Source organism: Malus sylvestris, chromosome 1, assembly GCF_916048215.2.
Source record: "Malus sylvestris chromosome 1, drMalSylv7.2, whole genome shotgun sequence".
In the NCBI taxonomy this organism is placed as follows: Eukaryota; Viridiplantae; Streptophyta; class Magnoliopsida; order Rosales; family Rosaceae; genus Malus; species Malus sylvestris.
In genome coordinates this window covers 1,159,489-1,185,408 of record NC_062260.1, presented here as the reverse complement: position 1 = coordinate 1,185,408, position 25,920 = coordinate 1,159,489, and the positions used below count along the sequence as shown (strand labels likewise).

General features: G+C 38.1%; 1 long non-coding RNA gene across 3 annotated transcripts in view; it reads left to right on the top strand.

Annotated features, from left to right (window-relative positions):
- Positions 1 to 25,920, top strand: part of LOC126621225 (uncharacterized) — a 43,669-nt gene that overhangs the window by 3,346 nt on the left and 14,403 nt on the right. For 2 of the 3 annotated variants that reach the window (XR_007622853.1, XR_007622855.1), the window contains one exon: positions 122 to 1,213. The exons of the other annotated variant lie outside the window; for it this stretch is intronic. This is a non-coding gene — a long non-coding RNA (uncharacterized LOC126621225). Of the gene's footprint in view, positions 1 to 121; positions 1,214 to 25,920 lie in introns of those variants that run through there. 3 annotated transcript variants of the gene reach the window in all.

Here is a 25,920-nt window from a genome sequence, read left to right as displayed (position 1 = left end):
TCGTTCTAGGCCAGGGATTGATAGGAGTATATTTATGCGACTTAGTTAACATGTTTTCTTGCATTTACTTAGTTAGTTATTGCTTATAAGAGTGTTTTAAGCTATTTTCGTGTGTTTGTAGGTCCTAATAACAAAGTTGGAAAGAAAGTGCATTTTGGTGCAATTTGGAGCAATTTTGGGCCAAAATGGATTGCATGCATATGGAGCAAGTGGGATGGACGTTTTTTGGTGTTTTAAAAAGGGTTTCAACACATGCAAAAATCTAAATAATGAAGTTGAAGTGTGGAAGTGTGCAGATACATACACTTAAGGAACAATTTGAAAGGAAAAGAAGTGGAAAATGTCATTTGTTGGATTGCTTTACAAGATGTATTCACATTTTCAGCAACTACAAACATAATTGCAAGCTGAAATGATGCATAGCATGTGTGTAGAGGTGTAAAGTGGCCGAAAGTTGATGTTTGCAAGATGAAATGATGCAAAACATGTATGTGAAAGTTGTCTAACAGCTAGTACATGGGGAAAAGGGATGGAATACAAGGCAAATGCATCAGAAATTGAAGAATGAAGACACATGGACAGCTACAAAGGAGTTGAATTAGCAAAAGAGGAATGATTGCCTTTTGTTAAAGGCAAGACACAATGATAAAAGAGCATGTAAACTAGCTATTTTTGCATCATTTTGGTCTTTGTTTGTATTGTTTATTGAAGCCACTTGAATGATTCTTTGCTTTGGAGCTTCTATAAATAGGGAGTGAAGGGAAGAACACTACAGAGGACACTACATCAAAAACACAATCAGCCACACCACCCATTCTCCATCCATTCTTTTAGCCAAACCCATCTACACATTCATACACTACGTCACAAACACATTTTCAGCCATCTTTCTCTCTTTTGCCACACCCCCCATCCATCCTAAACACCACCATACCATTTCCCATCCATTCCTCCATACAAATACCATCCAAACCTGTCCCCAAAACCTTGTGCCGCAGCAAAGAGGAAGGAGGAGAAGCCTTGGACGTGCATGCCATTCAAGTTAGGATCGTTGGAGCGTTTAGGTGTTTTCTTTCTTTTGATTTCAATGTTTAAATTCTATACTCTTTCTTTTGTACGTATGAGGAACTAAACCCCCCCTTGGCTAGGGGGGGATTCGAAACCATGTTTATGCTTGCTATATGATTGGATTACTTTCAATTGCGTTTCATAAGTTGTGAATTCAATTTACTTAACTATATGAATTAAAACTGATTTGTGTGTGTTGGTTGAGAGTGCACGCTTACTTTTCATGCATAAGTTTGATGCTAGGATATAAGGGAATTTCACCTAATCATTATGAACTTATATTCAAAAGTAGTAAAGGTTGTTGATCACAATCGTGTTAAGTAAATTCTTGGCAGAAGTTTCGTGCAATTCATAGTAACGAGTGCCTCACCAATGCTTATGATTTTCATAGAACTTAATGATCTTTGCTTGTATCTTTGTTATGCAATTCATGCAGGGAACTTGTGAGGAATGCTTTGGGTTGTTGATGTGAAAATTGACTTGACACACAAATTAAACCCTATGGATGACAATTGTAGTATATGAGCAAATAGGGATCGTTCTAAACTGGGGATTAACTAGGGATGCTAATCAATGTGAAACTGACTCAAGAACATAAAAACATAATGTAGAACACTAAACTAGACTCAGTTAATGCAAAACAAGAGTTTAAAACACTTAAACCAACCAAAAACTCAAAACAGCAACTAAAAGACTCAAAACTGCCTTAAAACCACTTTCTGGGGAGTTTTGAGTACCTAACACTAATTTGGACGAAATTGGACTAAAACTTGACTCAAGACACTTAAACACACAAACTAAATTGATTTCTAACTAATCTAACACTTTAAAATAAATGGGGGATTGATTTTGACGAACTTAAAACTTTAAAACTTAAACTTTGAAAACAAACTTAAAGCAAAACAGATTGTGATGAAATAGAATGATGAGAAACTAGTTAGAGGGTTCCTTATCCACACATGAAACATATGCATACAACTCGATCTCCAATTACTCTTTCAACAAACCATGAATGACAATGCCCCAAATTAACTAGATTGCACCAATTAATTCTCAGATTTCCCTAGATTCATTGAATTGAATGGAATACGCATTACAATCAAATTATTCTTATCAAGGACCCTAACTATGGAATACGCATGATAGAGACACATATCAAAGATCATTAAGTTCAATGGAAATCATAAGCATTGACGAGGCATTCATAACTATGGGATACGCATGTTACTCTTGCCTAGAATTTACTTAACGCAATTGTGACTAGCGACTTTTACTACTTATGAATATAAGTTAATAACGATTAGGTGAAATTCCCTTATACTCTAGCATCAAGTTTAGGCATGCAAATTAAGTGTCGACCCTCAACCCACATACATAAACAAGTTATCAATCAAATAGATAAGTAAACCACATTCACGATTTATGAAATCATAATTGGAAGAAATCAAGTCATATAAAACATATGATCATGGCTTCAAATTCGCCTCTAACTAAAAAGGATTTAGTTCCACATGTTCATAGCAATTGAAAAGCAAATTGAAATAAACATCGAAACTGAAACGAGGGAAGAAAGAACTATGAAAACTCCCAAGGATGCAGATGGCTTGCGCACAAGGTCCTCCTTCATCAATGGAATGCACGACAAGGCTCTCCTTCTTCTCTAAAAGGTGCGGCAGAGATGTATATGGATGCAGGATGGTGTTTTGTGATGTAGAATGGTGATTAGGGTTGCGGAAAGGTGTTTTTGAATGGTGTGAAGGGTGGTGACGAATTTATGGCTGAAAACTTGTATTTATAGGCTAGGGTTTTCACAAAATCTGATGGGAAAGGGTTAGGGTTTTGGAGATAAAAGGCTTGGCCCATCCAAAGGAGAAAATAACTAGGGTTTTATGTAGATTTTTAGGCTTCTAGAACATTAGGTGCGGCACAAACCCTAGGGGAGATAAATTAGGGTTTAACTTAGCAGAAATAAAAGGCTTAAGCCCTAGGGTTTGCGGCAAAAGGGTTTAATCCACCAAGGAAAGGGTTTTGGCCCACTTTGTTTATGAAAAGGATTTGTGTAACCCAAATCCACAAGGAATAAGGCTAGCCAAATCAGAATCCACATGTAATTGGCTTAGAAAAGGCACGGCTTGGGCTTAGAACATAGGTGAGAGAGGATTAGGAAACTTCCAATCCAAGAATAGAAACTTTCAAGAATGGAAACCTCCAAGAATAGCAACTTCCAACTTTAGAAACTTTGGTTTCCAATTCTTAACTCTTTGTTCTTCATGTTCATTTCTTCATTTCTTGCCTCCTTTGATCTTCAATTTCGTCCATCCATTTGACTCCAACCATGTGATATCCATTTTATGCTCAAAACTGCTCCAAAAGGCTCCAAATTGCACCTTTTTGCATACTTTGTCATTTGGACCTACAAACACACGAACATTGCTTAAAACACTATAATAACCACAAACTAATTATAAAAGTGCAAGAAAACAAGCTAACTAAGTCGCATAAATATGCTCCTATCAGTTGTCGTATGCAATTCATCCAATTCGATAACTTTATGAAAATCTGAGGGTTAATTAGTGCAATTCACGGTTAATTTGGGGCGTTGGGAATTCATGGTTTATTGAGAAGCAATTGGAAATCGTTTTGTATGCAAGTGTGACATGTGTGGAGAAGAACCCCTTAGCTAGCTTTCCATCCATTCACTTTTATCAAATTCGTTTTAGAATCTGTTCAATTTACAAAGTTTGTTCTTGTTTTCAATTTTCGTCAAAACTCAATCCCCATTTATTTTGAAGTGTTAGATTAGTTAGAAATCAATTTAGTTTGTGTTTTTAAGTGTCTTGAGTCAAGTCATAACCCAATTTCGTCCAATTTAGTGTTAGGTGTTCAAAACTGCCCAGAAAGTGTTTTTAAGGCAGTTTTGAGTGTTTATTTGCTGTTTTGAGTCTTTTGGTTTGTTTTGGTGTTTTATAGTTTAGTTTTGCATTCTTTGAGTCTAGTTTAGTGTTTTAAACTTTGTTTTTACGTTTTGAGTCAGTTTCAAGTGATTTGGCAATCCCTCCTAATCCCCGGCCTAGAACGATCCCTACTTACGTACTTTGCTACAATTGATAAAAAGAGGGTTTAATTTGTGTGTTTATATATTTCGCATCAAATTTTTGGCGCCATTGCCGGGGATTAGCAACATTGCTAATCCCTTGGATTGTTTTATTTCAGTTTGTTTTAATGAATTCCAGATTCTGACCTTGTTTTGTTTTCTTGTTTTTAGGTACTAGTTTATGACTCGGAGTTCTCATTCGATTCGTGAACACATCTTGGACTTTGACGACGATTTTGAGCGAGAATTGAGACGAAAAAGGAAGAATCCAAAACCTAGTGAATCAAATTCAAATTCAGAAGCCGAAGTTGAGTTTGAAGAAGAGGAACCCACGGCAAGAGTGGGTGAAGTAGAAGAAGCCATGGCACAAGACAATCGTACAATCAAGGAGCTTTCAGCTTCGGGATTAGACAATGCTGCACCTCTATGTATTCAATATCCCGCGGCTGCCCAAGGAAAGACCGAGGAATTCGAGTTGAAGTCAAGTTTGCTACACCACATTTCGAAGTACCATGGGTTGTCCATCGAGTTGAAGTCAAGTTTGCTACACCACATTTCGAAGTACCATGGGTTGTCCATGGAGGATCCTAAGAAACACTTGAAAGAGTTCGAGGTGGTGTGTTCAAGCATGACTCCAATCAATGTTGACGGGAGCATATTGAAGATGAAGGCTTTTCCCTTTTCTCTCATGGAAAAGGCGAAAGATTGGTTGTTTGAATTAGCTCCCGAAACGGTCACATCTTGGGAGAGCATGAAACCGGCTTTCTTGGAGAGGTTTTTCCCAACTTCTCGAGTAATCGTCCTACGAAAAAGGATAAGTGGAATTCAACAAGATGAAGGTGAATCTTTTCCTACTTACTATGAATGTTTTAAATCTCTTGTTGCTTCATGTCCACAGCATCAGATGAAAAATGAACTTCTTCTACAATACTTCTACGAGGGGCTACTACCAATCGAACGTCAAATGCTAGATGCCTCGATGGGAGGAGCCTTGGTGGACAAGACCCCCACGGCAGCCAAGGCATTAATCTCCAATTGAGCGTTGAATGCCCAACAATACGAAGGTGTTGGACAAAGGAGCAACCCACGGCAACACCAAGTGAATGAGGTAAGTGCCATAACCGAACTTTAAAATCAAATGGCTAACCTTACTACTTTGCTTTCTCAGGTGGTGGAAGGTCCAAAAGTGCAAAACATGGCAGCTTGTGGCGTATGCTCCATGCAAGGACACCTTACGGACAAGTGCCCACAATTGATAGAGAATGGAGGTTGGGAGACCCTCAATGCCGTGGGATTTGGCAACCAATACCAACCGAGGAATGACCCCTTTTCTAATACTTACAATCCCGGTTGGCGTGATCATCCAAATTTCAAATGGCGAGAACCCCAACAAGGCCAACAAAAAAGCACATTTAGGCAACAACCCCTGGGTTTCTATCAAAAGCCGTTTGCACCAACTCAACCCCAAGCACAACCCGTTCAAAAATCAGGTTCTTCTATTGATAATGATCAGATTTTTAATTTACTAACTTCTATGGCGCAGGGCATGCAAACTAGGGACAAGAAGATGGACGAGTTGGAGAAGCAAGTGGGGCAAATTGCCGAGTTTATGGGGCAGTTTCGAGAGCAAGGCAAGTTGCCTAGCTCAACCGTGGTCAATCCAAAAGGTGGATTCGAATCTGCAAAAGCTATAACTTTGCGAAGTGGGAAGCACGTAGGATCTGAACCCCAACACTCCAAATCAAGTTCTAACGAGGTGGAGGAGTTGATTATTGAAGAGGAAGAACAAAAACCACCCATGGCAAAGGTGGAAACACCTTTGCCGCAAGCCCTATGTGATCCTAAGTCATCCACCCACGGCAAAGGTGGAAACACCTTTGCCTCAAGCCCTATGTGATCCTAAGTCATCCAATCTGTCCAATAGAGGTAAGAACGTGTCAAATCCAGTTCCTACTAATGTTTTTCCTTCGAATGTTCCTTTTCCAAATAGGTTCAAGCAAACAAAGAAAGAAGAAGCTGAAAAGGACATTCTAGAAACATTTAGGAAAGTTCAAGTCAACATACCCTTTTTGGATGCAATCAAGCAAGTCCCGAGGTATGCCAAGTTCTTGAAGGAACTTTGCACCACGAGGAAGAGAATGTCGACCAAGGAAGTTGTGAAAGTAGGCGAGAACGTGTCAGCCATCTTGCAACGCAAACTGCCCCCTAAATGCAAAGATCCGGGTAGTTTTACGATTCCTTGTGTCATTGGTAATACTAGGTTTGAATCTGCCATGTTAGACTTAGGTGCATCTATAAATGTCATGCCATATTCAATTTATGCATCTATGAACCTAGGAGAGTTAAAAAATGATGGTGTAATCATACAATTGGCCGATAGATCTAATGCCTATCCAAAGGGAGTTTTGGAGGATGTTTTAGTGCAGGTTAATCATTTGATCTTTCCGGTGGATTTCTACGTACTTGAGATGGATGAATCGGACCATACCCCTTCATTACCCATCTTCCTTGGAAGGCCATTCATGAAAACGGCCCGAACAAAGATTGACGTGCTTAATGGCACTTTAACGATGGAATTTGATGGGGAAGTGATTAATTTCAATCTTTCTGATTCTATGAAGTTTCCTAGTGAAAATCATTCATGTTTTGCTATTGATATAATTGACTCTTTGGCGTAGGACTATTTTGACAATTTGAAGGACTATTTTGACAACATGAAAAACATTGAAACAGCCACCAAGGAAACCCACGGCATGCATGAGGATTCCATTGCCATGCCCCCTAGTGAAGATATCATTGAGATGGTGGCTGCCCTTGAGTCATTGCCATCGCAAACTGGTAAGTTTTTGGACCCTATTTTAAGTTCGGTTTCGGCTAATAAAATGCTTCCCTCAGTTGTGCAGCCACCCACACTTGAACTTAAGCCATTGCCTAGTCACTTGAGGTATGTTTTCTTGGGAGAGGATGAGACATTGCCCGTCATCATTTCATCCTCACTCACGGCACAAGAGGAGAGTAAATTAGTGAGGGTGCTAAAGGAGTACAAAACGGAAATTGGATGGACATTGGCCGACATCAAGGGAATTAGCCCTACTACGTGCATGCATCACATACTTTTGGAGGAGGGGTCTAAAACATCTCGAAAGGCTCAGCGCCGTCTCAACCCTCCTATGATGGAAGTTGTGAAAAAGGAGATCATAAAGCTTCTAGATTGTGGAGTTGTCTATCCAATCTCGGATAGTAGGTGGGTTTCGCCTGTTCAATGCGTACCAAAGAAATCCAGAGTGATAGTGGTAGCTAATGCCAAGAATGAACTTGTTCCTCAACGCATTCAAACCGGTTGGAGGGTGTGCATCGACTATAGGAAGCTAAACGCCACCACAAGGAAGGATCACTTCCCATTACCGTTCATTGACCAAATGCTTGAGAGCGTTGAAGTATTTGCTCACCAAAAAGGAGGCCAAGCCTCGACTAATTCGTTGGATGTTGCTACTACAAGAGTTCAACATAGAGATTCGTGACAAGAAGGGAAGTGAAAATGTGGTGGCTGACCACCTAAGTCGAATGGTGCATAATGAGGAGTCCCTACCCATTGTCGAGACATTCCCCGATGAACAATTGCTGTCCATAAAGGTTAGTGAGCCTTGGTATGCCAATTTGGTGAACTTTTTGGTGTCAAAATGAATTCCAAGCACTTTCACTAGGCACCAACGTGATAAACTTAGGCATGATGCACGGTTTTATGTGTGGGATGATCCATATTTGTGGAAATTTTGCCTGGATCAGATTGTACGTCGATGTGTGCATGATTCTGAATTTCATTCAATTTTAAGTTTTTGTCACATATATGCATGTGGTGGTCACTTTGGCACACAAAGAACAACACTTAAGGTGTTACAATGTGGGTTCTATTGGCTTAGTATCTTTAAGGATGCTAGAACTTTTTGCTTAACATGTGATAAATGCCAAAGAACAAGAAATATAAGTGCAAGGGATCAAATGCCGCAGGTTTCCATCCTCAATGTTGAAATTTTTTACGTTTGGGGTATTGATTTTATGGGTCCCTTTCCTTCCTCGAATGGTTTCATGTATATTTTGCTTGCAGTTGATTATGTGTCAAAGTGGGTGGAAGCAAAAGCCACCCGGACTAACGATTCTAAAGTGGTTGTAGATTTCATTAGAGCCAACATATTTGCAAGGTTTGGCATGCCACGAGTAATCATTAGTGATGGAGGGTCTCACTTTTGCATTCGGACCATTGAGGCGTTGTTAAGGAAGTACAATGTCAACCATAAGGTTTCAACACCTTATCATCCTCAAACCAATGGGCAAGCCGAGGTGTCTAATAGGGAGATCAAACAGATTCTAGAGAAAACCATTGGGCCAACAAGGAAGGATTGGAGCTCGCGTTTGGAGGATGCATTGTGGGCATATCGCAAGGCATACAAAACATCCCTTGGCATGTCCCCATTTCGGCTCATCTATGGCAAACCATGCCATCTTCCCGTAGAATTGGAGCACAAGGCGCATTGGGCCGTCAAAACATTCAACATGGACCTTGATGCCGCGGGAATTCATAGAAAGCTCCAATTAAATGAACTTGAAGAGATTCGGCATGAGGCTTATGAAAACGCCCGAATTTACAAGGAGAAGATGAAGGCTCTCCATGACAAGATGATTCGAGGCAAATCATTCTCCATTGGGCAAAAAGTGTTACTCTTTAATTCCCTCATTCGCTTGTTTCCTGGTAAGTTGCGTTCCAAATGGATTGGTCCTTTTGTGGTTACTAATGTTTTTTCTCATGGTGCAGTCCAAATACAAAGTTTGAAGACGCAACAAGAATTCAAGGTAAATGGGCATCGTTTGAAGCCCTATTATGAGGCCTTTGAGGAGCAAGTCGTGGAGAATGTACCCCTCCATGCCATGGGCCTTGTTCAAGCTTAAATGGAGGTATCATCCAGCTGGAAGACGTTAAAGCAAGCGCTTCTTGGGAGGCAACCCATGTATTCAAATGAGGAAGATTTTTGAATCGCTCCACAATCAGTTTTGCGTTTCTAAAAACCTTCCATTTTCTGCAGTTTTATTTTGCCTTGATTATCATTTTTATTTGTTGCTTGTTTAATTGTTTTTTATGTGGGTTTATTTTTGAAACATTGACAGTTATGCAAGGCCTTTTTACATTCATAAAAAAAGAAAGGAACATTAAGCAGATAAATACAAGAGGGAGCCTTCACAAAGGCTGCTTAGGAGAAGTCTCAGTAGTCGGCGGGGCCACAAAAGGAGGAGGTATCAGAGGTTGATCATTTGGAGCTTCACTATGTGGTACAGCCCCAGAAGTCGAAGGCAAATGCTGTTGGAACAAACCCACAAACCTCCGATGATCAAGTAAAATCTGACCATCAGATTCCTGCATCTGGTCAATTTTCCTCTTCATGTTTATGGCATAGTTGTGTGCGAGCTTGTGCAATTGTTTATTCTCATGCTTGAGTCCTCTAATCTCCTGTTTGAGACTCATCACTTCAGCCGCCAACAATTCAACTTGATGGGTTCGAGCAAATAGGTGTTGGGCCATGTTGGACATAGGCACACTGCACACTAAGAGCCAGAGACTCCTTAACAGCCAACTCATCAGACCGTCTGGAAAGCAGTCTGTTTTCTTTAAGAGTGACAAGGTTCTGGGCCACCACCGCAACAGTCATGTCATTCTTCATCATCGAATCCCCAACGGTAAGAGGACCAGTAGGGGATATGAAGGATGGGCGCCATATGTTGTTTGGAGAAGGCGGGACTGCTGATAGGAGCATATTTATGCAACTTAGTTAGCTTGTTCTTGTGCATTTATGTTGTTTTCATTAGTTATTTTAGTGTTTAAAGTCATTTTTGTGCAATTTCAGGTTTTAAGGACAAAGTATGCAAAAAGATGCATTTTGGAGCCTTTTGGAGCAGTTTTGGACATCAAATGGATTGCACATGCTTGGAGCTAAGAAGATGGACGAAATTGAAGATCAAATGAGCGTAGGATTGAATGAAGATGTGAAGAATTGGATTCAAGACAAATAAAGAATGAAGAGTTCAAAATTGGAAACCAAAGTTCTAAAGTTGGAAGTTTCTATTCTTAGAGGTTTCCATTCTTGATGGTTTCCATCTTTGGCTCTAAACTTTCCTAATCCTAATTCACCTATGTTCCAGCTGCAAGGAGGCTTCCTAAATATTTTAGGACACTAAATAAATGCTTTTAGAAGACCTAGACCTATCCCTAATCTTTGCCGCACCCACCTTCCTATTTTTCCTACTTTACCTTCCTTGTTTCCCTTTCTTGTTTTCCTAGTTCTTGCAATTAAACACATTCCTGTTTTCTTCCATCCCTTGCTGCACAAGGGAGAGATTCTCCTTCCTATTTTATGTCCTAAAACATATTTCCTTTTCCCTAAAACCCTATGCCGCACCTTACATCCTTTCTTGCCTATTTTCTGACCCAAAACACATTCCTAAATTTGCAGTACAATTTCTGCCGAATTTCCCTTTCCTTTTCTCTTTAATTCCTGCACCTTTCTTGCCTATTTTTTGACCCAAAATCACATTCCTTTTCCTATATAAATCCTTCCCTAAAACCACTTCAAATTCGTAGCCCTTCCTTCCCCTATAAATAAAGGTCCTTGCTGACCATTCTAAGCACTCCACCCTTCACCATAACCTACCTACATCCATCCACCACCATAATTCACCACAAATCATCACCAAACACCCTTGTGTCGCAGCAAAGAAGAAAGAAGGAGACCCTTGGACGTGCTTGCCATTCAAGACGTTGGATTGTTGGAGCGTTTCTAGGTGTTTTCATTCTTTGTTTTCAATGTCTAAATTTATGTATCTTTGTTTTGCGTTTATGAGGAACTAAGCCCTTCTTAGTTAGGGGGTAATTCGAAACCATGTTCATGCTTGCAATATGAATTGATTACTTTTGGTTGTGATTTCATAAGTTGTGAATTCAATTCGTTTAACTGCTTGATTGATAACGTATTCGTGTATGTTTGTTAAGAGTGCACGCTTAGTTTTCATGCATGAATATGATGCTAGAATATAAGGGAGTTTCACCTAATAGTTACAAACTTATATTCACAAGTAGTGGAGGTCGCTTATAAACGATCGCGTTAAATGAATTCTTGGCATAAGTTTCATGCTCATCATAGTAACGAGTGCCCCGTCAATACTTATAGTTCTCATGTTGCTTAATGATCTTGGATTGTATCTTTATTGTGCTTTTCACGTAAAGGACTTTTGAAGAATGTGTTGAGTTGTTGTATGCGATTTCCCATCCAATTCAATAACTTAAGGAGAACTTGAAGGTTAATTTAAGCGGACCTAATTAACCTGGGGTGTTGAGTTTCATGATTTATTGAACGAACAACTGAAAATTGGTTTGTATGCAAGTGTGTCATGTGTGGAGAAGAACCCTCTAGCTAGCCCATCATCCATAGTTTGATCCAAATTCGTCTAGAATTTGTTTTCAATTTACAATCTGTTTTGCAAGTTTAATTTCGTCCAAAATCAAAACCCCCTTGACTTTATTGAGTCTTATTAGTTAGAAAGTACTTTAGTTTGTATTTTTAAGTGTTTTGGTTCAAATTAAAACTCAATTTCGTCCAAATTAGTGTTAGAGTTCAAAAACTGCCCAGTTTGTGTTTTTAGGTAGTTTTGAGTGTTTTTAGCTTGTTTTGAGTCTCTTGAGTTTGTTTTGAGTCTTTTGAGTCTAGTTAAGTGTTTTAAAGCTTAGTTTTATCTATCTAAGTCAGTTTAGAGGTTTTAGCAAGCCCTCCTAATCCCCGGTCCAGAACGATCCCTACTTATACATATACTACAATTATCAACAAGAGGGTTTAATTTGTGTGTTAAGTTATTTTGCACATCAACTGCCTCTTCACCAAGGTTCAAGTCAAAACGACGGTCGGAAGGGCCAGACATTTTCAGAGGTGTTAAAGAAAGAAGAGGTCGGATAAGTCAATATCGTAGAAGTGCAAGAAAGGAGTTTTCTATAGGCAGAAATTCAAGTGTGCTTTGAACGTCCTGTGTACCTCTATAAAAATCAGCATGTGATGGGATTATAGAGATCGAAGAGGTGAGCTCAGAAATCGAAGAGGCCAACTCAAAAATCAAACAGGCGCTAGCTTTCTCAAAAGCTGGGCTTGCTTAGAAACCACGACCAATCTTCTTTTCTAGATTTGTTCACACTTGTCACATGCAACCTCTGCACTCGACCGGATTTCAGAGATCGAAGAGGCAATTCTAGATATCGGAGAGGCATCTGCTTTTCCAGACATGTCAGCATCTGTCACATCCAGAGTAAGCTTTGCGAAAATCACGGGCAGTTTGTCGAAGCGTCGATTCCAACCATCTTCTTTTCCAGATTTGTCCGCACTTGTCACATGCAACCTCTGCACTCGACGGGATTTCAGAGATCGAAGAGTCAATTCCAGATATCGAGAGGCATCTACTTTTCCAGACGTGTCAGCATCTGTCACATGCAGAGTAAGCTTTGCGGAAATCATGGGCAGTTTGTCGAAGCGCCGATTCCAACCATCTGCTTTTCCAGACGTGTCAACATCTATCACATGCAAAGTCAGCTTTGCGGAAATCACGGGCAGTTTGTCGAAACGCCGATTCCAGATATCGATGAGGCACTTGCTTTCCTAGACGTGTCAGCGCCTGTCACATGCACACTCAGCTTTACGGAAATCATGGGCAATCTGTCGACGATTTCTGGTGAAGTAGAAAGCACGTGAAGTTTACTGTTTAATCATCCAACGGTTGTCGACAAGAGTGAAAGAACAGTACCGGTTATTATTCCTATAAATGTCGACCTTCACCCTCCATGGCAAGGTAGACATACATAACCTTCTGTCATCTCCGAGAATGCCTTTCCAACAAACCCTCTCGAGTCACTCAGTGTTCCTTATTCCTTGGGGTACCTCTGCAAACAACCCATCCAAAGAAAAAGTATTTCATATCATGAAGGTTGAAAGCAAGAGTATCTCATATCATCCTTCTCCCTGTCCTTCTCCTTGTCGTTGTTTTAGGACAAGGAGAAAGTGAGTAATTAGCCAGCACTTGGTATCAATCTTCCGATCTAGAACCGACTGCCTGGAACCCCTTCCTGATTGCTTACCTAGCCTTGCTCTTGAGTACTCATCTTCATCATCTTATGCTTCCTCTTCGTCTACCACATTTGCCTGGGGAATAGATAAGGAAAGTGAAAATGATACCTCGAAGCATGTGGAGACAATTTACCAATTCATCCTCAGCTAGGGACAAGGAGAAAGAAAGCAAGAGGTGGGCACTTGGAAAGATTGAAGAAAGAAACAGATCAACACCTTTACCTTGTGCATGCCCGCCGTGTAGAAGAAACAAGCAGAGAAGAATGCAGACTGCATAATCAAATCATCCCAGCAGAAGGAGTCTGATTTGAAACCAAGGAACTCTCATATTTCTCGCTCAGAATTCCAAACCAGTTCGAGATCAAAGTTGTGGAAAGTCAACAAGATCATCTATCTCCAAAACCAGATTTGCGTTCTTAAACTCTACTCTGTCTGGTTTTTACTTTGCCATATTTGTCATGTTTATTCGTTAATTGTTTGTTTGCTTGTTTTTGTGTGAGTTTATGCTTAAAACATTGAGGACAATGTTTGATTTAAGTGTGGAGGAGGGGGTAACCAAGTTATTTTGCATGAAATTCGTATGAGTTTATCACCCATTACTTCTAGTGTTGTTCCTTGCTGTTTTAAGTGTTTTTAAGCTATTTTGGAGTATTTTAGTGTGTTTTGATATAAAAATCCGAAAATCTCATAAAAATTTGAAAAATTGTTTTGAAAAAAACCAAAAAGAGTTGTTTTTGTATGTGTCTTAGGGTACCTTCCAACACAATGATGAGGATTTGGTTTTTAATTACATGACTGTTAAAGAGAGTTATAAACATGGATGAACATTTGATTTACTCTTTGGTGTATGCTTGGTTGTGGTTATAATTTACGAATTCACATGCAATCATAAAGTAAAAATCAGTTTTGTAACATGCTTGAAAGAAGGAACTCAAATGTACGCTACAACCTTGTGAGACTTGAGCCTAAACGTTTATTTGGAGAGTTAATAAACTGTGCATCATTGTTTTCTAAAGTCGTTGCATGATCTCATTATTCTTTGCTTGGTTGCTACTTAGAAGGTGTTTCATCATTTAGTTCCAAATGCTAGAACTCATGCCTATTTCATTCAAAGCATGTTATTGATTTGCATAACACATATTCAAGATGAAGTTGTTTAATGAGTGATGCGTAAAATAACTAAACACACAAATTAACCCTCTTGTTGACAATTGTAGTATGGATAAGTAGGGATCGTTCTTAAACCGGGGATTAGGAGGGATTGCTAAAACACTCTAAACTGACTCAAATCTGTAAAACGAAGTTTAAAATACTAAACTAGACTCAAAGAATGAAAAACTAAACTCTAAAACACTTAAACAAACCAAAAGACTCAAAACAGCAACCAAACACTCAGAACTGCCTAAAAACCACTTTCTGGTCAGTTTTGGGACTCTAACACAACTTGGACGAATTTTGGTTTTCTAATGACCTAAAATACCTAAAAACAAATTCTAAGACAAGTTCTAGTTAATATGACTCAAAGAAATAAGGTGGGGTTGATTTTGGACGAAATTAATTAAATTAAGACAAGAACAATGAAAACAGATTCTTAGACAAAATTAGGTGATTTGATGAGATATGGGGTAACTAGGGGGATCTTCTCCACACATGAAACACTTGCATTCAAATTGATTTCCAATTGCTTCTTTCAATAAACTATGAATCTCAATGCCCTAGGTTAACTGTGATAGCACTTTTTTAACCTTCAAGTCTTCCTTACGTTATTGAATTGGATGGGAATGCACATGCAACAACTCAAAACATTCTCTAAAAGTTCCTTACGTGAAAAGCACAATAAAGATACAATCAAAGATCATTAAGCTTCATGAAAACTATAAGCATTGACGAGGCAATTGTTACTATGAAAAGCATGAAACGTTTGCCAAGAATTTACTTAACACGATCGTTTATAAGCGACCTGAAGGGAAAACTATGAGATTCTAACATGGGATTTCTAAATGACTATCATGCATATTCAAATCAAATTTAATATACAAAAGCAGCGGAAGCATTTATAACATATTATCAAAGCTATAGTCATGCAAATCCCCTTCAAGGTTCATAGGTTTATATATAATGCATCAAAACAATTTAAAGAATCAAGAACAAAGTGAAGGTTAGTCTTATACCTCTTGATCTAGACTTGAGACCAAGGATGGACCACCTCCAAGTCCTTTGCTCCTTGAAATCCTTGAGCCTAGCTTCCCTCCTTGCCTCCTCCACTTTGTTAGAATGAGTGCTCCTAGGTTCTCTTCAAGTTTCCAAAGTAGGAAACCTCTAAAGATCCTCACCCACTAGTGTAGTGAGAAGGATGAAGGAATAACCAAAGGGGTGTAAGATATGTTAGTAAAAACCCCCTATGGTGGCCGGCCTTAGTGGTTCAAGAGAGCTATTTTCTTTTGCCTCTTTTGTTGTTCAAAACTCACAAAAACCCTTATGAACTTTATCTCTATAAAGTTCCTTATATAGACAAAAGAAAACCTAGTCAACACTTGAATAAATATCTCTCCTTCCCCACATAATATGGCCGGCCCTCTTTGTGTTGTTTGGGCTTTGGGCTTTCATTTATTTCAAGTCATCCAATGCTTGAATAAAAGCCCAATGGGTTTAGGCCTAATGGGCCCAATTAAACCCGAACGTTTCTTCAAGCCCAAAACGATCTTTATCGCTTTTATGATTTCTTTAGACTTTTCTAAATTAATCACAACACATAATTAATCCAATTAATTATTTCCATCATCCATTAGTTACTCATCACAATAGTGTTTTGGTGAACAATCTTTTAGGTTCTAATTAGCAAGGCAGTGAGGTGATTGGCATCAATCCAATTGCTTATATTTAATTCAATCACTTAGTGAATTAAAACTTCATTTTAATTCACCTTTCTTCTTTGACGACTACATTTAATCATCTAGAAGAACTCACAAGCTATGAGTGACATCTAACCATATGTCATAGCTACCCAAGCTAATGTAGAAGTTTATTCGGAGAACCTGGTCAGTTGGAATTACAATGTAATTCAATCCTTCTCTAACACAATACTCTCAATCACATTACTAGGGTATGGATATATTATGTCAAACCCCTAATGTGATTATTCCTTCTTATATGATTCAATTGAGTCGTATAGGAACGCTTTCCTTTATTACGCTCGATACTTCGGCCGAAGATTCCCGAATCATATCTTAGAGTATTCTTCCTCTCTTATCGAGGATTAGAGATTCCTTGTTGCGCATACACTTGCCTTCATGACTAAGTGGCTTAACCCCAACTATGTCGTTGACATTCTGATAGAGTGACGTTTGACATAATCAAAGATTGAGTACTTAACCACAAGACAACGACGATGCCTCAGGTCAAAGGACTACTTACATTATTCCAACCATTAGAGTTACTTGCTTGACATGTGAGTAGACCTCCATGCAAGTACTCTCGTTCGATTGTGTTCAGTGAACTCATTCCCTTAATGAGCACCTACATACTTGTCTTAGTGTCACAACACGAATGGGATGATACTTTCCATCCTTCCAATTGAAGCGGACACAGTATGTACCAGTCTACGCATTGTCAGTATCCCTCCGACAATCCAATGACCAGGAACCTTTTGGACATCTGGTTATGTGAAGAAGGTCTCTGTAGTCTAACATCATTAGATTACTTCTTCAATCGATCCATTGTCCATGGATACACTATTTAGGACATATATCGTTTATTGAGATAGTCCTAATTCGTGTCTTTGCCATTTGATGTATAAGATTCATCCATACATCCATTCATTTGTCCTGAAAGATTTCTTGCAAAGATTGACTTTCAGGGCATATTTCCAACAATCTCCCACTTGCACTAAAGTCAATCACTAGTGTATCTTATACATCTTGTTGAGAGAGTTTATGCTCGTAGGTTAACTTGGTTATGTATTAATCCCTTTTATTATTCAAGAGGGATTTACTTATCTAATGTTTCCAAGACATTTGATGATGTCTCTGTAATGTGTTAGAATACTTTGATGAGACCTTGATTCCATGGCTTGAGCTATCGCCCCATTACGTCGTAGTACTCTACTAACGACCTTATGGTTTGGATTCAATCATGGGTTCTAAAAGAACCCCTTTCATTCAAAACACTTTTTGAAGCAGTTTCTAAAACTATATATCGACATATATTTCGTTTGTATACTTTATTCAAACTTTGCTCCAATCTCGAGACCATTGTAGTACAATACTAACAATTCATTCATATGATTAGAACTTCATCCAATATGAAGTTCCATTTGTTTAAAATGGATTATTTTCACTTTGGTTAACAACCTAAGTGAATGCACGCTTCCAGAGTCCCACTCTGATGTTTCTTTCTTAAAGGCAATAATACTTTATCAGTTGCTTTGGTTCTGATTCTGGGATATAGTAATATCTTAAAGTGACAGCACATGTGGTTCTTCACTTTTGGATATCTACTTCACAAGTCTATACATGTGTCCCTTTTGTGATTTTATGACACATTCATTATAAGGGTTATAAAAGTGATTTCCTATCACATAGGAAAATGCTTTCTTAAATCTACAACATTTGAGATTTAATTCCCATATAACATTATTGAGACAGCCTTGCTATATCAACAAGTCCAATTTCAAGTTTTTACTTCAAAATTGACCATGTCATGTTTTGTCATTTCTCGAGTAACATCTATGTTTAATCAAGTCTATCAAATAGACTTTATTCACATCATGTTGCTCAAATTATAACATCACTCCCACTAGCCTTGTTGTAACTTAGCATTCATTCAAAAATTAAACACTTACTTTTTCTTGATTTGAATGCATATTGCTCCTAACTTGTCTTGGATCCATTGAGAATCATTGAGATCCATTAGCTTATTGATGATGTCTCAATCAATTTTGAGACCATCAACAACCCTAGCTAACACAAGTTATTTAAACGAATCACATACAAAAGAATTCCTTCTAAAGTAATTCCTTTTGAATATGTGACTTGTTTTATCAAGTCTATTCATTTAATTATACGATGTCATACACCATACTACAAGTTTCAGTCAAACTAGGACCTTTAATGTAGTCATATAAGAATTATCCAATTCCTTAGTGGAAGCATGGCTCCTACTAAGGTTATAGAAACTCAATCATTCCTTCTAGGTGGTTGATATAATTCTTTATCAAAACTACATAGAGCAATATAGTTACATGAGATGTTGAATTTGGATTGTCTTGTTGTTAAACCATATGTTGTGACTCATTTTGAAACTTATTCCCTTTTGTTTCATCAACTTGTCCATATGCTTTGTTATTTAGCTTGTTCTCATAAAAGAGAATTATGGACAACTCCTAACATATAACCATTTTATGCTAGGTTGACGAAACCAACATTCAAAGACTATTCTTTAAAATGTTACACAACATAAAATTTTAACGCTTAAAGAGCTTGAGTCCTTTTAACAATTAAAATTACAAACTCTTAATAATAGTCAAGTACTATTATTCTTTAGACAACTATAAACTAATCACATTCAAGTTTATATCCATTTTCACACCTCCCACTATTTCTCATGACTTTAATGAGAAATCATTTCATACATTTAAAATGTATAAAAGTGGATTATATTGGTAGAAGACATTGTGTAGTAGCTTTAAAACATTTCAAGCTTATTTGTTTCAATCTTCACTAAGTTTTAATGTCTTGTTATTTAAGTGACTAAAGTCTTTAAACCTTTTATAGATTTAGACACTTCTTTCTTGGTTTGGTCACTAACACAATTGACATTTTAAAACAATTTTAAGAATGCCCAATTAATTGTTCAAAACTACTAATTGAATCAAGAGTGATCTTGATCATTGTGTTTCAAGTGATAACCATATAAGAAACGTTTTTCTTATTACTTATATCATTGTAATGTGATCTTCCTTTTCTTCAAGAAAGGATTCTCTAGACTTTTGTCAATTCATATAGAACTCATAAGTAGACAAATGGAACCAAATCTAAAGATTCATTGTATCCTTTTATGTCCTACATGTGAGATCTATCCATAATTGATAAATCTATAGTTTGGTTTATCACATTACAATTAAGTGATATAACTCTTGTATCTCATCTAGGATACAACAAGACAATTTTTCAATTCATAACACTACTTTAAGGAAATAGTATATTAAAAAGGCATACTTCACATTACATTAATATGATAGTTCAAACATTCATAATGTTTAATACAAAAAGTATTAGCTCTATACATTTAGAGACTAATATAAATACCTTTATACATTTAGGCACTATCAGTGGTTTTCCATCATATGAAGCCACATAATAAGTTCTTAACAAAATAAGAAAGTTTAAAGACAATCTTTAATGCCTAACAAACTTCCTAAGTAGTAAGCAAAAAATATAGTGGCCGAACCCTTCACCACGTTTTCCTTGCTTGTTCATCTTCTACTTGGCTTCTCCACCTATATACAATTATACAAGTGATTATCTCTTTATATCAAATATAAATATTTAGAATTGAAGATAAGAACATAAACCATACCTTGTGGCTTGTCCTTAAGACTTGCAAGGTATAACCTGCAATTCCTCCTCCAATGCCCCTCCTTTCCACAGTGGTGGCAAGTCCCTTTGGGCTCCTTTGCCTTCTTTTTCCTCACTCCTCCTTTCGGCTTAGGAGTGGGGGACTTCTTCTCCTTCCCTTTGCCTTTGCCTTGCGACTTGGCCTTGGAAGAGGATGGCTTATTGTAGGCTACTGCAGTAGTCCCTACAACGTTCTCTTTCTTCATAGTCTTCTCGGCAGTCACTAACATATTTAGTAACTCAGAGAGAGAACTATCCATCTTATTCATATTGTAGTTCATTACGAACTGCGCAAATGAATCAGAAAGAGAAGCCAATACGAAGTCCTGGGCCAATTCCCCTTCAAGTGGAGTACCAAGGTTCTCCAATTGTTCAATGAATCCTATCATCTTCAGTACATGTTGGTGTACTGGAGCCCCCTTGACCATCTTGGTCTTTACAAGCTCACAGACAGTGCTAAAGTGACGGTTGCGCGTCTCTTCGCCATATAACTCCGTAAGATGGAGTATTATGGAAAATGCACTATCCATACCCTCGTGCTGTCTCTGTAGCTCCTCATTCATGGAAGCCAACAGATAACACTTGGCTTGTATATCATCCTCAACGTGCTTGTCATACTTAGCACGTTCATCCTCAGTAGCCTCATGGCTTAGAGGTATGTGAGGTGGAGCCTTGTCTAGTACGTAAACAATCTTCTCCAATGTTAGGAGAATCTTGACATTACGATACCATGATGGGAAATTGTGCCCCTCTAGGCAATGTTTGTCGAGTATTTTCGCGAGTGTGCTTCCAACCATATCTATATACATAAACAAATAAAATAATTAGATTGATTGTTGTTTAAGTCAAACGATTCGGGTCTTTAAACCGAATGACACCACCCACCATTTTTGGCAAATTCCATATCCCCCACAATGGAATCCGGGAGATTTCAAAGAAAGCTCCTAGCGGGTTATGGGAGGCTCACTATTACCAAGCCCACCTCACGATGATACGATGTTTGGCTAGCAACAATAATAATGAGAGGGTACAATTACCCATTCACAACAACCTCTTGTGATTACCCATCTTTTTGGCCTCTAGAAAATAATACCTCACGATGATACGATGTTGGCATTATGTTTCTTAGTTAAGTTCTTTCCCACCATGCCGGTTTAGCTAGGGGTTCAAGCATGACCTCACGATGATACGATGTTGGCCATACTCGTTGCCTACCTTAACCTCATCAAATGTTTTAAATAAACTCCTCCTGAATATAAGCATGCACTTTGTCACTTCCCCATGATAGGGTGAAGGCGGTGTATGATGCGTTATAAACTAACACACAAATTAAACCCTCTTTTGACAATTGTAGTAAAGTATGTAAGTAGGGATCGTTCTGGACCGGGGATTAGGAGAGATTGCTAAACACTTGGAAACTGACTTAAAAACTCAAAAACAAAGTTTAAAACACTAAACTAGACTCAAGAATGCAAAACTAAAGGTTAAAACACTTAAACAAACCTAAAACTCAAAACAGCAACCTAATGACTCAAAACTGCCTAAAAACCACTTTCTGGGCAGTTTTGAAAACCTAACAAGAACTTGGACGAATTTGGGTGAAAACTTGAATCAAAACACTTAGAAACAAAAATCAAAACACCTTCTAACTAATCTAAGACTTCAAAATAAAGGGGGATTTGTTTTGGACGAAAATTGAAAACAAAACAGAAACTTTAAAACAAAACAGATTGTAAAACGTTTTTGGATGAAAAGGATGGATAAAAGGCTAGTTAGGAGGCTCTTCTCCACACATGTCACACTTGCAAACAAAATGATTTTCAGTTGTTCTTCCAATAAATTTTGAAACTCAACACCCCAAGTTAATTAGATACGCTTAAATTAACCTTCAAGTTCTCCTTAAGTTAATGAATTGGATGGGAAATCGCATACAACAATTCAAAGCATTCCTCAAAGGTTCCTTACGTGATGAGCACAATAAAGATACAATCAAGAATCATGAAGCACAATGAGAACTATAAGTGTTGACGAGGCATTCGTTACTATGATGAGCATGAAACAAGTGCCAAGAATTCATTCAACGCGATCGTTTTCAAGCGACCTTCACTACTTGTGATTATAAGATTGTAACTATTAGGTGAAACTCCCTCATAATCTAGCATCATATTCATGCATGAAAACTAAGCGTGCACTCTCAATCAACATACACAAATAAGTTATCAATCAAGTAGATGAACGAATTGAATCCACAACTTATGAAATAACAATTGAATGTAATCAAATCATATTGCAAGCATGTACATGGTTTCGAATCACCCCCCAACTAAGGGGGTTTAGTTCCTCATACTCACAACACAAAGTTTATTGAATTGAAACATTGAAAACATAAGAAAGATTACACCTAAAAGTTCCAGCAATCTGCAATAGACTAGCAAGCACATTCAAGAGCACTCCTTCTTCCTTCTTGCTGCGGCACCAGGTATGGAGATGGTTTGGGATGGTTTTGGATGAGGTAGAATGGTGGAAAAATGTCTAGGATGGGTGTATGGCACGGCTAGGGGGGTTTGGGTTCAGAAAATATGGATTTGGGTGAAGAATGGGCACGGCAAGGGGTGAGGACAGGTGTTGGGCGTGAATGGAGTTGTATGGATGTGTGTGGAATGTTTTGTGGCTGCAACAAGGAGGTTTATTTAAAGGAAAACAGAAATTAAAACCCTAGGTTGATTAGGAAATCAGAAATTAAGTCTAAGGATTCTAGAATTAGGAAATAAATCAGAAAATTAAAGGAAAGGGCAAGGGAAATTCCGCTAGGGTTTAAAACACAAAAGGAAAGTGTTTTAAAGCATAAAAACAGGAAATAAGGAAGAGGAAATGCAAAGGGGGGGTGCGGCAAGGGTTCAAAAGGGTTCTAGGCTTTTGTTTTGTGTCCTAGAATGCTTAGAAAGTCTTCATAATTGCTGGAACTTTTAGGGACAATTAGGAAAAATCAAACCAAAGTAGGAAACCTTGGTTTAACTTTCCTACTTCAAGTAGGAATCCTTGTTGGAGTAGGAATCCTTATTCTTCTAGGAATCCTCATGTGATTAGGAATCCATCTTCAATTAGGAATCCTTCGTTGATTAGGAATCCTTCGTCGATTAGGAATCCTCCTTCATGTAAGCACTTTCCTACTTCAACTAGGAAACCTTGTTCAAGTAGGAATCATCATCTTCAAGTCTTCAAATTCGTCCAAACCTTGGCTCCAATTATGTGATAATCATTCCAAGCCCAATTTTGCTCCAAAAAGCTCCAAAATGCATCTTCTTGCATCCTTTGGCCTTAAAACCTGAAAACACATAAAACTAGCTTAAATGACTACGTTAACTAAGAAAACACCATGGAAATGCATTAGAACTAGCTAACTAAGGCGCATAAATATGCTCCTATCAAATTCCCCCACACTTAGCTTTTGCTAGTCCTCGAGCAAAACAAACAAAAGAAAGGAAACAAAACGAAACAAACTAACCAAAACAAAACCTAAACCTTCCAACGTTTGCCTCAGGGATTTCCAATGCACATGACATGTTAAAGATTGTTATCCCCACAAATTTGAGTCATCTTTACACAAGCACATACTTAATTAAAGCCACTACTTACTAGTTCACAAGTAATCAATTAAAACAATGCTTTGAATGTAGTAACATGCCTTAGAGAATTCCCTCAATTCCTTACAAGATATACACTCTATTTTCACTCAGATTTTCTAACTCCACACCCTACACTAGTCATATGTGAGAAGATTGATGTAGATATGAAAACGAATGCTCACATATATGTTTCACAAAGAACACAATTTCTAGAGTTAAGAAGCATGTTTAGATATGATCTCATGAATGGAATGCTACTACTTAGATGCGAGAACTAGTGACACCATATGCTCATACCAAATTCAAACTCCACAAATTGAAACACATAACACTCAAGATAGAAGTTAAGGGTTGTAATGGGGCTTGGGGTGTTGGTTAACAAGGAAAGGATAGGGAAAACAAACATTCTTCAAGCAATAGTAAGCAAAGCAATGAAATTGAGACTTAGAGTTCACTTAGATTGCAGAAATTAACTTTAACACACAAGGGGGAGACTTTAAACAACTCCTTAGGGCCGAATTCATTGTTTTGAACCCTCACTTCAACAAACAATACTTTGGAACACTTTTTCTCAACTTTTCAACTCTTTTTTCATACTTTTCATACTTTTTTCTTCAATTTTTTCTTTTTTCCACGAAATTTTTTTTTCTTTTCTTTTCTTTGCCGTGCCTATGGCACACAATTCCTCATGAAAAACACTTCCCCCACACTTGTTTTCTGCTAACATAGATCAAAAGGAATTCAATTTGAATCATGCTTTACTATGCTTTAAGAACAAAGGTATGGATGGTCCTAAACTAGGCTAGGTGAGGAAAACATGGGTTAACAAATAATGAAGGCTAACAAGGCTCAACGGGGTTAAAAACCTACAAAACATAATGACATAGGGCACACGGCATTTGGCTAAGGTGGTGGTCACTACACAACTTCATCTTGAATATGTGTTATGCAAATCAATAACATGCTTTGAATGAAATGGGCATGAGTTCTAGCATTTGGAACTAAATGGTGAAACGCCTTCTAAGTAGTAACCAAGCAAGGAATAATGAGATCATGCAACGACTTAGAAAACAATAATGCACAGATTTTAACTCTCCAAATAAACGTTTAGGCTCAAGTCTCACAAGGTTGTAGCGTTAGTTTGAGTTCCTTCCTTCAAGCATGTTACAAAAACTGATTTTTTTTCTTTTATGATTGCATGTGAATTCATAAGTTATAACCACAACCAAGCATAAACAAAGAGTAAATCAAACTTTCATCCATGTTAATCACTCTCTTTAACAGCCATGTAATTACAAACCGAATCCTCATCATTGTGTTGGAAGGTACCCTAAGACACAAACAAACACACAAAAACAACTCTAAAACAACTCTTTTTGGGTTTTTAAAACACATTTTTCAAATTTTTATGTGATTTTCGGATTTTTGCATCAAAACACACTAAAACACTCCAAAACTGCTCAAAAACACTTAAAAACAGCAAGGAACAAGTCTCCAAGTTAAGGGTGATAAAATCCCACGAATTTTGCATCTAAAACACTTAGTTACCCCCCCCACACTTAAATCAAACATTGTCCTCAATGTTTCAAGCATAAAACCACACTAAACAAAAAGAAACACACAAACAGCAAGTAAATAACAAAACTGGGTAGATTCGAAATAAACAACAAAGTGAAGAGTTTAGGAACGCAAATATGGAATTGGAGTGATTCCTTGGTCTTCCTTTATTGAGTTGCATGGGTTGCCTCCCAAGTAGCGCTTTCTTTAACGTTGTGAAGCCGGACGAAGAACACAATCATGCCCCATTGGAGCCCACGGCATAGAGTGGGATCTCCTCCACAACCTGCCCCACAAAGTTCTTGTACATTACATCCTTGAACGGAAATGGATAGTGATGTTTGTTGATGGGTGCGTTGTGTTGCCTAAGGTTCATGTTCATGCGCCCACCATCGGGGATTTGATTGGGTACCTGTACCAAAGAAGGGAACCACCTCTTAATTTTAATGGGAATTGGATTTGGACTAGGTGCCTTACCTTGGTATTGTGATGAAGTGGCAACAACATGAACTTTTTTCCTCATGGTATTCTCGGCCACATTGGGTATCTTAAGGGCAGTGGCCCTAGGGTCCTCATGCTCCACTCCAATTCCCTTATCTTGCATGGTTCTTGAAGCAACCTTTGTGTTAGGGGCTGAATGATCCGTCCATATCTTTTCTATTGTATCAATAACACAACAAGAACGAACAACGTTAGGAGTCTCAATGGATTCAGAAATTTTAAAACAAATCATATCACCACCAAATGCCATAGTTACTTCTCCTTTGGCTACATCAATCTTGGTTTGAGCCGTTTTCATGAAAGGCCGTCCA